Consider the following 12,903-nt stretch of genomic DNA (forward strand, 5'->3'; position numbering starts at 1 on the left):
AGAATGTGGTATGTGTGTCATTTTTTCCATTTTTCACCAAGAAAATCAACAGCTCTAAACACACAAAATGTCTTAACCAGGCTGGCAATAAAATCTCTATGAGTTTACAGAACAAGAGTTTTGCTGGTTACAACCATCATTTATAAAAATAAAATTAAACAGACACTACTCACATAAAACAAGTCATAGTTGTTATTTCTAATAACTTAGACAGATTAAACAGGGGTCCTTAAGTTTGTGGTTAGGGAACATGAATGCACAAATATGGGCTGCTGCAATGAAGTATTTGAGGTCAGACACTCAGAACTCAATCTCTCACACACATGCTTTTTTGCATTTGTCAAACTCACTGCCTTCAAACAAGGATGAATTTTTTTTACAAAACATAGTTTTGACTTTAATTTCTGATTGTATGATAAACAAACATACACTGTTGTTCAAAAGTTTGCAATCAGTTCATTTTTTTCTGTTTTTTAAAGAATTCTCTTATGCTCATCGAGGCTGCATTTACTTGATCAAAAATACTGAAAAAACAGTATTGTGAAAATGAGTATTTTAAAATAGAATAATTTTTGTGATATAATGCTGAGTTTTCTTCAGCCATCCAGTCTTCAGTGTCACATGATCCTTCAGAAATCATTCTAATATACAGATTTATTTCTTTTATTATCAATATTGGAAACAGTTGTGCTGCTTAATTTTTTGGAACCTGCGATTCCTTTTTCATTATTCTTTGATGAATAAAAAGTTAAAAAGTACAGCATTTATTCAAAATAGAAATCTTTTCTACCATTATAAGTATTTGCTAATGATATCACTTTTTATCAATGTACACATCCTTGGTAAATAAAAGTATTAACTTCTTAAAAAAACCCAATTAAGAATAAAAATTTACTGACCACAAACTTTTAAAGGGGCAATGTGTAATATTTAGGAGGATCTATTGACAGAAATTTAATATAATATACACAACAATATTTTCAGTGGTGTATTACAAAGACCTTACATAATAATTAGAATGAGCTATTTCTAATTTCTATTTTATAATTTCTATAGCCATGTTTCTACAGTAGCCCTAAAAGGCTCTACAGATGCAAATAAAACACTGACACTGATGAAAAAGTAACAAAAATATTTACAATAACATATTGGTTACTGAATAAACAAGTGAATATAATTCCTTAACTTCTTGGCTACTCTCTGCTGTCTCAGACGATGACATCTTTGTCCTGTATTGTCCACCATAGCTTCTTAATGTGCAATTCGCAACCTCAACCTTTTTTTACACACTACAAAATTTACACACTGCACCTTTAAATGGTAGTTTATATTGTTACAAAAGATTTCTATTTTAAACTCTGTAAACAAACTCTGTAACTCTGTAAATAAACTCTGTTCTATTTAACTTTTTATTTGTGACCCTGGACCACAAAACCAGTCATAAGGGTAAATTTTTTTAAATTGAGATTTATACATCATCAGAAAGTTAAGAAAGTTAAGCTTAAATAAATAAGCTTTTCATTAACGTATGGTTTGTTAGGATCAGACAATATTTGGAAATTCGGAATTTTATTTGAAAATCTGGAATCTGAGGGTGCAAAAAATCAAAATACTGAGAAAATCGCCCTTAAAGTTGTCCAAAAGAAGTTCTTAGCAATGCATATTACTAATCAAATATTAAGTTTGGATATATTTACAGTAGGAAATCTACACTGTTTTCAACATTGATAATAAATCTGAATATTAGAATGATTTCATGTGACACTCAAGACTGGAGTACAATGATGCTGAAAATTGAGCTTTGCATCACAGGAATAAATTACATTTTAAAATATATTCACATGGAAAACAGCTATTTTAAACTGAAATAATATTTCACAATATTACGTTTTTTATCCCAAACTTTTGAACGGCAGTGTATCTGACCACCCATTCTACTTGAGGGGGAACAGGTAACTGTTACTAAATACGGAAGTGTTTATTAAACAAGGATGGCTTTAATCAAACGGTTGTAACTGCCATTATATCAAACTGATGCTTTGCAGCATTTTGTTTACTTGCTTTCTTTAATGAAAAGCCTAAAATAACTTGAAAGGATATAAATGAAAAAGTTTAAACCAAATAAATTTGACTTTTAGCTTTATGCGCTCAGCTATCATAGTGTAGGTGCAAAAACAAAATCCAAAACTTCTCTGCCAATGCTCTTTTCCTGCTTGTGTGCTAGTTGGCATCATCAGAAAGCTCCTGCTCTATTTACTCAGGCAGACACCCTCTGAGCGTTTGATAATGCCTGGGGGAGAGACAGAGATGGGTTGGGCTTTGATTGCTTCTGGCTGCCTCTGAAAACGCGCAGTGCAGGGCAGTTCAAGAGATCACAATCTATTCCACAATAAATCATCTGAACGGCGCGCCAGCCAAGATCAACTCAAGACCAACTCAACTCAGTGCCAATGCTGATGTCAACTACGGATCAATTATGTTAAAGGTGAAGTATACATGTTTCCTATAATAAATACTTTCTCACATCCCAGCTTAATATGCTGAAACAAATCAAGTAAACCATTTGTAGGCTGATTTACCAGAACAGATTGGTAAATAGATATTTATAGGTTGATTTTGCTAAAGTTAGCGTTTCAAAAAGGTAAAACGTGAACGGAATTACTTGACGTGTAAAGCGAACAGTAGCTGGGTGGTGAAAGTGAATGGTGTGTGTGTTTGGACTCCTGCTGCTGTGGGCAAGAAAAGAGGAAAACGAAAACAACTGTTTTAATGGGCTGTTTCAATCTCCGCTCCCAAAACACCTATTCCCCCTCAGGTAGTCTTCCTCTATTAATATACTACTGCGGCCAGACGCCAACAAACACACTCACACACTGCAACCCACTTAACTCGCCGCTGGGGGTGGAGGATGAAAGGGAAAAGAGTATCTAGGTGCAAGGCTGCTGGCACCGATCAGGATGGGCTTGACTTTACGAGTCCCATTATCCAGGTTTTTAATGTGGGACTGATATTCATAAACACATCAAACTCAGCGGGAGCTTTCAGACACACAATTAGACCTGGCTGTTACAGCAGGTAGCAAAATAACAATCATTAGTCCACAGGGATGTAGATGCTGTGTCAACATCTCTGCAGCGACATGTGGGCCCACCTAAGAATGTTTTGTGTGTGTGTGTGCACGTGTGTATATGGCGAAGCAACAAAGTATCTCTCTTTTTACTGGAAAAATCCAAGTATCATCAAAACACCGCTCTGCCAGATTATACAAAGTCTAAATCCCTTCAAATAAACGAACACTGGTTGTTATGTCTTCAAGGTCTTAGCAGAAGGAGCTATCTTTCAACATTACTTTTATTTTGAGTCTCTCTGGCAGAACTAAAGAGAACTGTGTGAGCTTAAAGTATTGTGGCTGTCCTTATTTATTCTGTTGCAGTGTTTCCTGTATTGCTTATTTTGAACAGCAACCGTGTCCTCACAAAAAACCATAAAGTCCATACGAATCCATTTCTGAATAAACTGAATGCGTCAAAGCGGTTATTGAATCAACATCTGACTCACATGTCTAACTACAAGTTATCATTATTTGAAGTGATGCCCATCTCTGTGTAGGTTTACAAAACATAAATTAGTATAATTACAGACAAGCTGTTTATATGACAACAAGTAGTTAAAGGGATAGTTCACCCAAAAATAAAAATTCTGTCATTAATTACTCATCTTCATGTTGTTCCAAAACTGTACGACCTTGGTTCATATTCAGAACACAAATTAAGATATTTTTGATTAAATGTGAGAGTTTTCTGACCCTGCATAGACAGCAATGCAACTACCACATCAAGGCCCAGAAAGGTAGTATAAGGACATCATAAAAATAGTCCATGCTACAAGAATACTTTTTGTGCACAAAGAAAACAAAAATAACAACTTCATTCAACTATTTCTTCTCTTCTGTGTCAGCCTCTGCTGCGCATTCACGAGAGTACGACATGTCGCATGGACTATTTTAAAGATGTCAATACTACACTTCTGGGCCTATGCAGGGTCAGAAAGCTCTCGATTTCATCAGAAATATCTTAGTTTGTGTTCCAAAGATAAATGGTCTTACGGGTTTGGAACGATATGAGGGTGAGTAATTAATGACTGAATTTTCTTTTTGGGTGAATTATTTCTTTAAAGATATACATCTGCAACATTTTACGTACTACTTAGACTACCTATCAGTCTATTTATCTATCTATCTGTCTGTCAGTCAACTAGTTTGTCTGTTTATGTATCTGTATCTTTACAAAGTATTTCTTGTAATAAATATAGTATTTTAAACATTAGAGACAGACACAAACAGATTGACTGAAATGTAGATGGACAGCCAGACTGATAGATAAATAAATAAATAGACACACAGCTAGATAGATGGCAGGACAGTCAGAAAATGTGGCAGGCAGGCAGGAAAGAGGCAGGCTCTGTTGGAAACACTGAGAATCTGCACAGACCATTTAGAAGGCAAACCAGACTAGACCAAACCAGATATAAACCAGACACACCTGTGATGTGCACATACTCACAAACGCATATGCAAACACAGAGTGTGGAAAAAAATTAAATGAGTCCAGAATCAGAACTGAACAATAATACATCTGCTAACAATACGAACCTGGCATCGCTCTCTTTATCCTCAGACATATGCAAACAAATGGCCTATTTCTGATATATCTTGGAGATATCTTGGAGTCTCAGCATAGCTATTAAAGGGTTCAGCGGATGCCCATTTGCCATAAGTTGATATGATTCTTTAGAGTCTTAATGAAAAGTCTATAACATACTTTGGTTAAAATTTCTCAATGGTAGTGTAAAACAACACCCTTTTTACTTTGTCAAAATCAGCTATTTTTCAGCAACCCATTTTGTTGCATGTCCTTTTAAATGCTAATAAGCTCTGCTCACCCCACCTCTCTCTTCTGTGGGGTGATGAGCTGTCCTGTTTACTTCAGCCGCGAAACTTGCTATCTAGCACATTATTAGGAAAGGCGATTTACAAAGATTCATAAAAAACCCTTATACTCACTTCTTCTGTACACTGTAAAAAACAATTTGTTGAGTCAACTTAAAATAATTTGTTACCTGGCTGCCTTAAAATTTTAAGTTCAGTAAAGTCAATTCAACTTGAAATGTTAAGCTGTACTAAGTGACAACTTAGATACTTGAGTTGGTTCAACTTCAATTTTTAAGGCAGCTGGGTTACTTACCTTGCTTTTAAGTTTAAAAAACACAAATATCTAAGTTGTCACTTAGTACAACTTAACATTTCAAGTTGACTAAACTTATCTGAGTTGACTGAACTTAAAATTTTAAGGCAGCAGGGTAACAAATTATTTTAAGCTGACTCATCAAATTGTGTTCTTTGTTTTTTACAGTGTAGGTGAAGCTGGATCACGAATAACCTCAGCCTGAAACGTCACGCCCACAGAACGTTGGCTAAATATCTGATGCATAAGGCACACTTAGCTGGAAACACTTCAGGAGTTTCAAAGTCATCATCGGATTGGTTAGATTATTCAAGATTTTCAGGAGACGTATGTGTCGAGTTTGTTAACATTCCGCCTGGAAACAAAAATTCTGTTGCGCCAAATCCCCTCACGAAAGAACGCCGTCGTGTTTACAAATGTGACAACGAGCGCTTATCAGGATCAACTAAATGCTGGATTTTCAAAAGTACGTGAAAAATCTAAAGTTTGCAGCATAGAATCTTTAAAATATGTCAGAGAGTTTTACACACAGGTCTGTTATTGTGGCAACTTTTCCACACCCCTAAACATGACGCGGCACAAAACGAAATGTGATTGGTTGCTGCACCTGTCAGTCATATGGCCTCTTGGGCGGGCCTTGGCCATTCAAAGTGGCGAAAGTTACCAGACCTTCTGCCGTCTGAAGGTCTGGCTACACGTAACTAGATCACGAATGATTCGCACATACATAGACGCATTGATGTAGACTGGATGGCACATTCAGTATCGTTTTCAGTGGCTCAGATGTCGGAAATAAATGACGACTGCTATGATCATTATTAAATCTAACAACAAAACACCTCAATTGCTTAGGAGCTATTCTTGTCTACGTCCCTGCTCCGGCATCAAAACAATGCTCGCAGCTCACTCAGGGCGGGTCTAAGGTAAGACATTGGTGTCAATCAACTATCGTGGGAGTGGCCTTGGTCTGTGTGACATCACACAGCCAAAAAGCTGAGAATGGCTTGATTTAAAAACTTGGTGGAATTTTATCATTATAGGGTGGTTGTTTACACACAGGGTGGTTGTGTATACTGCCAACACACATTTATATTTAAACAACATGTAAAAGTGTGTTTTGCATCCAATGAGCCCTTTAAAAATTGCAATCGTTGAACTGACACTGCATGCTATGTCCTCCATTGTACTTTTATTGTGAAAAATGTTCAAATGATGTGTGATAACCTGACACAACATATTATATTCTGTCCACCCTCACACTTTGTGTATGAAGAAGTGATGTGTGGGTGTTGAGGTACTGGTACAGGCCTGTGTGCTTGACTGCCACTATATGACACTGCTGTGGCATGAGCTCATTACTGAACATCATTTCTGTCAGTGAACAAAACAAAAGCCAGTCCTGTCTCTCATTCTACACACACATGCTCACTCATATGGGCAGCATCAGAGCGTTTGTGTGTGGTGAATGCTGTCAGTGTGTAAGAGAGTGGACAGCAGGAGAATGGGAGTGTCACACTTCATTGTCTTCACACGCACGTACAAGAGACGTGCCTATACAGCACTCATGCAACCAGTTTGTGATGGGATTGTATGAGCTCATGAATATTGATACAACACATTCACACCATTTGGTAAAAAAAACAACACATAGATATTTTATGTAGGCACATTTGCATGAAGTCACACATGCACACCCTTACATGCACAATTTCATGGCTCTGTGGTGTCCCACCGCTGCAGAACAGAAACACCCATGGACATCACTGATGTGGAATGAAGTGATATGATTGGCTTACAGTCCAATGACACACTCCAGAAGATACTCTCACTGTATTATACCGAAGATAAAAAGTCACTAATATGGCACCAAAGAATCCCAGCAACACAGACATACACTATGACATTTATAAGCTAGTGTGGTTTACTGCTGTTTCAGTTTCTGTAAAGCCTAATGTTCAGTTTGGATGAGGTCACCACACATCTGGAGTATGACACAGTTTTGAAACCCCATTCAGTGAACTAAAGCTTCTCTTTCCCACTGAACACTCAAGAAACACTCTCCATCTCTTTTTCTCTCCATACACATTTACTAAGATATTTAAATGGAGTGATACTATGTTATTTAAATATCATAATGTCTATAATATTTACTTAACACTTAAATAAAATTTTCAGGAAGAAGAAAACATAAATATACATACATATACATACTCTAGGATCAGTAATTTTGCAACATTGTGAAACATAGTGAAAGCAGTCCAAGTGTTACACAATCCTTCAGAAATCATTCTAATTTGCTGATTTGGGCTCCAAAAATTTCTTATCAGTGCTGAAAGTAGTTGTATTTCCGACATCTGAGACACTAAAAACGATACTTAACGACGCTACTTTCGTTTTTGAAGGGAATGCGCCGTCCAATCTACATAAATGTGTCTATGTATGTGTGAATATATATATATATATATATATATATACACACACACACACACACACGTCTGGTTTATTATCTTTGTGGGGACTCTCCATAGGCGCAATGGTTTGTATACTGTCCACACTGTATTTTCTATCCCCTTACCCTAACCCTACCCCTAAACCTAACCCTTACAGAAAACTTTCTGCATTTTTACTTTCTCAAAAAATCTCATTCTGTATGATTTATAAGCTTTTGTACCCATGGGGACCGCAGGTTGGTCCCCAAAATGTCAAGATTTCAGGTTTTACTATCCTTGTGGGGACATTTGGTCCCCGCAATGTAGCAAAAACAAGTACACACACACACACACACACACACAGCTTTTCAAAAGTTCTGATTTTTTTAAACAAGTCTCTTAGGCTCATCAAGACTGCATTTATTTGGTCAAAAATGCAGAAATACAGCAATATTGTAAAATATAATTACAATTTAAAGTAATGGTTTTCTATTTTACATGCTTTAAAATAAAATGTATTCCTGGAAAGAAAAGCTAAATTTTCAGCATCATTACTCCAGTCTTCAGTGTCACATGATCCTTCAGAAATTATTATTATTATTATTATCATCATCATCAATGTTTGAAACACTTGTTTAATACTTTTTGGAACCTGTGAATATATATATATATATATATATATATATATATATATATATATATATATATATATATATATATGAATAAAAAGGACAGCAAAATAACTTATCAATTTTACACATCCTTGCTAAATTAAACTATTTATTTCTTTCAAATAAATGTAAGGGAAAAAATGAAGATAAAGATAAAAAGATTACAAAAAAAGATTAAAAAAACAAATTAAAATTTTTAAACTGTCGTTTATATTCTTACGAAAGACTTCTATTTTAAATAAATGCTGTTCTTTTTAACTTTTTATTCATCAAGGAATCCTGAAAAAAGTATCACATGTTTCAAAAAAATATTAAGCAGAAAACTGTTTTCAACATTGAAATCAGCATATTAGAATTCTGACGGATCATGTGACACTGAAAACTTGAGTAGTGATGCTAAAAAATCAGCTTTGCATCACAGGGATAAAAAAAAAATATTCTAATATATATTTAAAAATAGAGTTAGTTTACACTGTAGTAATATTTTACAATAGTATATTTTTTCTGTATTTTTGATCAAATAAATGCAGCTGTAATAATCAAAATTAAACCTTCCGCATTTTTCTAATTAATTTTATATTAATAATAATACTTTTTTTTTTTTCCCCCACAAATGAAGACATCCGCAAAAGGTTTTGGAAAATTTTTGTTAGGTTTTAGCTTTCTTCTGGGTACAAACTTGCCCCCAAAATCTGCTAAAATAGGTACATATACACACACTTTTCTCAAAAATAGCATCCCTAAAGTAATCCATAAATATTGTCCACTCTCTCACTGTGTGTGTGTGTGTGTGTTGCTGTTGTGTGTGTCATGTCTACAGCAGAGGAGGATGGGAGGCTTGATTATATGTTGTCTGCGACACACTCCTGTATTATTGGAAATGACATCATCAGGCTGATGTTTGGGTTAAAACAATATCTGCAATGTATAATTTCCCACTAAAGCTATGAAAATAACTACAGCAATGTAGGAAAATCACACAGGCACCCATGCAAGAGTCACCAAGAGTGGCCGTTAGCAGGTTGCTATGTGGTTGCTAGGGTGTTCTGGACAGTTGCTGTGTGGTTTCTTGCCCAAGAAGAGTGCAGAGTGCAGCCCCAAAATATTTTTGGGCCTATAATACAACTCCGGAACTTACTTCAAAGTGTTCTGGTGGAGAAAATTGTAAGTCAAACGATTTAGAAAAGTAATAGCACACCTCTCCCTCAGCAAGCCACATGATTTGAGATCTTTTATGTTAGAAACATTGTGGGATGAGTTGAATTGCAATGCTTGGGATTAGAGATTTGTTATGGGAAATAATAGTGATGCCCACTCATAAACATTCACGCACATGACTCTGGAAGAGGACAGGCTGTCTGTGTACATTACAACAGCTTTGAAGACACAGATACAGGTAATCAGTAATGCAAACACAGATGCGTTTCTCCCTCGGGCCATGTGGACATGTTCCTGCATGCAGAACAATAAATCCCAACATATTCAAAAGAGACGACTTCACAATGGACCATAGCAGGGAACAGCCGGCGAGCAGGTACCGGCTACAATCGTCATGGCAACGCAGCTCCGATCAGGACGGGATGCCAGTTATGGTGATTTCACTGATGAAACTACTAGCGGTTGAGGCAAATCACTGTCATTCTCTCTTTATGTAGTTTGTGGAGTATGTCTAACTTCTCTAAACTGTTCGATTCCTTTCTCCCTCCCTAAGTCTCTCCTTTCTATTTTCACTCTGAATTGATCCAGATGCTGTTGGACGTCTTCCAGACAGGAAGTCAAACACAAGGGGCTTTGTATACGTGTATGTGTGTGTGTCTGAATGCTTGTTAGTGAAATTTCATTGTCAGTGCGAGAGCTGTCGTCACAGTACAAACATAACTCATTGTCTAACTTCCTTTCCTGTTTGAATCCAAACTGCTGGGTTATCATGTGTGGCTATGTGAGCCTCACAACTTCATTGTGTCCATTCCTGTACCTTTGCTTCTGCTAGATGTTGCTGGGTGTCAACAGTGCAAATCAAATTCATATTTGTAACGGTGGTTGCTTGTGTAGTCAACAACACTGTGTGTTTTTGGGCCCACTTGGAGATGTTTGAATAAATTTAGTTGAATTTAATGAAATTAGATCAAAATATGAAATACGATTCTTGTCTGACTAACATCAAGACGTCTCATTCTTCCTCTTTCATACATATACTATGGTTTGGGGTTTGTAAGATTTTGTAATAGTTTTGAAAGAAGTCTCTTATGCTGACCAAGGCTGCATTTATCCGGTCAAAAATACAGTAAAAATAGCGATATTGTGAAATATTATTACAATTCAAAATAACTGTTTTCTATTTTAATATATTGTAAAATGTATTTTATTTCTGTGATGGTAAAGCTGAATTTCCAGCAGCCATTTCTTCAAGACTGTTGTATTATCAATGCTGAAAACAGTTATGCTGCTATAAATATATTAAATGTTTTTTTTTATTATTATTTTTATAGATTATTTACTATATTTTTAAAGATTTTTTAATGATATAAAGGTCTTTACTGACACCTTTGATCAATTATATATATATAGGTAGATACATAGATATAAAATATTATAAAAATGTTATACATTTTATCAATTATTTTTAGAATTTTTCTCAGCATTCTCTGATATATATATTTTTTACATCATTTTTTAAATAGCTTTTATATTTTTAATTTTTTTATACATTTGAATTAGACCTTTTTTTAAACAATATAAAAGTCTTTACTGACACTTTTAATCAATTGAAAGCATCTTTTCTGAATAACGGTATTTAAAAAAAAAAAATTAAAAAAAAAAAAAAAAAAAAATACACGGACCCTAAACTTTACAGCGCTAAAATGTACACAGCTGTCCGAAATAAAACGTTTGCTAGTGAGGCGTTGAATAGCATAACTGTCCTACAGAAACCACACAGAGGAATTGTTCAAATAAAGTTCTTGGTTGAATACAACTATCACATAAAAATATTTGAACTTTTCCCTCTTTTTCTAAAAACAAAAGAAACACGTTGACATTTTAACTTACAATGGAAGTCTATGGGACAGTTGTACATTTGCCCCATAGGCTTCCACTGTAAGCATGCAACTCATTTAACTCATTTATTTTGTTTTGTATTTTTAGTTTTTTTAACTAAAGAATAAGAACAGAAATTGAAATGTTCTGTGGCAATTGATAACATGCCACATGCATTGTTTAAAATGTTAAACACTGTTTAAAGACATTGTTTAAAAATTTGTACTTAACTTTGTATATTCCTTTTAGAGCAGGCAGCCTCAGGCTAATGACAGAGAGCGATCACTACATCACTAAACGACATCATTTTGCTGCACTCATTACAACGTCCACTTAGATAAAATGCTAACAAACTGAAATACACTGCATTACACACAAGTGCAGAACTCTCAAACTTTCTATGACACTCTATCATTTCCCAAACTATGAACGTTAGCAGCCTATTATTATATTTGCCAGAGTGCTACAACTCTGCTTGAAGTGAATCTCTTGAGAATATTCAAACATTAATATTCAACACAATTACAGGCTGTAAAAGTTTCCACTGGAGTGTAAGAAGAACTCACCGCTATAATAGAGATCGGTGCTGAAATGTCACTCAGAATAGACAGGTCTCCCTCCTTCTTTCTTTGTCTTTCTTTATTTCTTTTTCTGTTCTATTGCTCTCTAAACCTCCCTCCTCTTTTCCAAGTTCCCTCCTCCCTCAGTACAGCTTCCTCCACGCCTGCTCTCTCTCTCTCTCTCTCTCTCTCTCTCTCTCTCTCTCTGTCTCTCCCTTAGGACGGTGGGGAATTAGAACAATGCATGGCAGAAGAGGAGAGCTGGAATCAGGGTAACCATTCTGTACATAGACCCTCACAGAATCATCTTCTCAGGTTAGAAACATCAACATGTACTACACACAACACAGCTCTCAGCAATGCATCTTAAAGTCACAAAAAGTATGCACACACACACACACACACACACACACACAATCATCCATACAGACCACAGCTGTGGTCCCAATGGAGAGAGCGCAGCAGCGAAACATCTCTGGCTGAAGTGGAGAGTAACTGGGTTCAGTTGGGCTCTGTGCTGATTGGCTCCAGTGGGATGACTGGCGTTTCCTGTTACTGTTAACCACTGCCAGCATCCTCCCTCAAACTTTAGAACACAGCCCAAAGGCAAACACACACATCTTTCTTTCTCTTTTTCACTGAAGAACTCTCATGTATACATGACCCACATACAGAGAAGGGGAAGAGTGAAGGAAAGTATGATATTTCATGTAGGAAAACCAGCAGTTGCTGGAGTGAGTCAGAGTACAGTTTATTCAATAAAAATGAAATAAATAAATTAAACATTAAAAAAAGGAAAAAGCAAGCTTTTTTACTCCCCATAATTAGCAAGGCAAGCATTACTATTGCTTGTACCTAAGAATGGGCTTTTTCAATGCAATGTTCACTTGGTGGATGTGTTAACGAGTAAAAAATGCCATGGAACTGCACTGAAGGAAGGATCCGAACCATTTATAACCAGAAT

The 12,903-nt window shown here is 35.8% G+C and overlaps 1 protein-coding gene across 4 annotated transcripts in view; it reads right to left on the reverse strand.

Annotated features, from left to right (window-relative positions):
• sash1a (SAM and SH3 domain containing 1a) overlaps positions 1-12,903 on the reverse strand; it is a 242,880-nt gene that overhangs the window by 67,970 nt on the left and 162,007 nt on the right. The window contains exon 1 of one of the 4 annotated variants that reach the window (XM_051138026.1): positions 11,946-12,034. The exons of the other annotated variants lie outside the window; for them this stretch is intronic. The gene's annotated coding sequence lies outside the window, so the exon portion shown is untranslated. Of the gene's footprint in view, positions 1-11,945; positions 12,035-12,903 lie in introns of those variants that run through there. 4 annotated transcript variants of the gene reach the window in all.

The sequence above is a fragment of the Labeo rohita genome, chromosome 20 (genome assembly GCF_022985175.1).
Source record: "Labeo rohita strain BAU-BD-2019 chromosome 20, IGBB_LRoh.1.0, whole genome shotgun sequence".
NCBI lineage: Eukaryota > Metazoa > Chordata > Actinopteri > Cypriniformes > Cyprinidae > Labeo > Labeo rohita.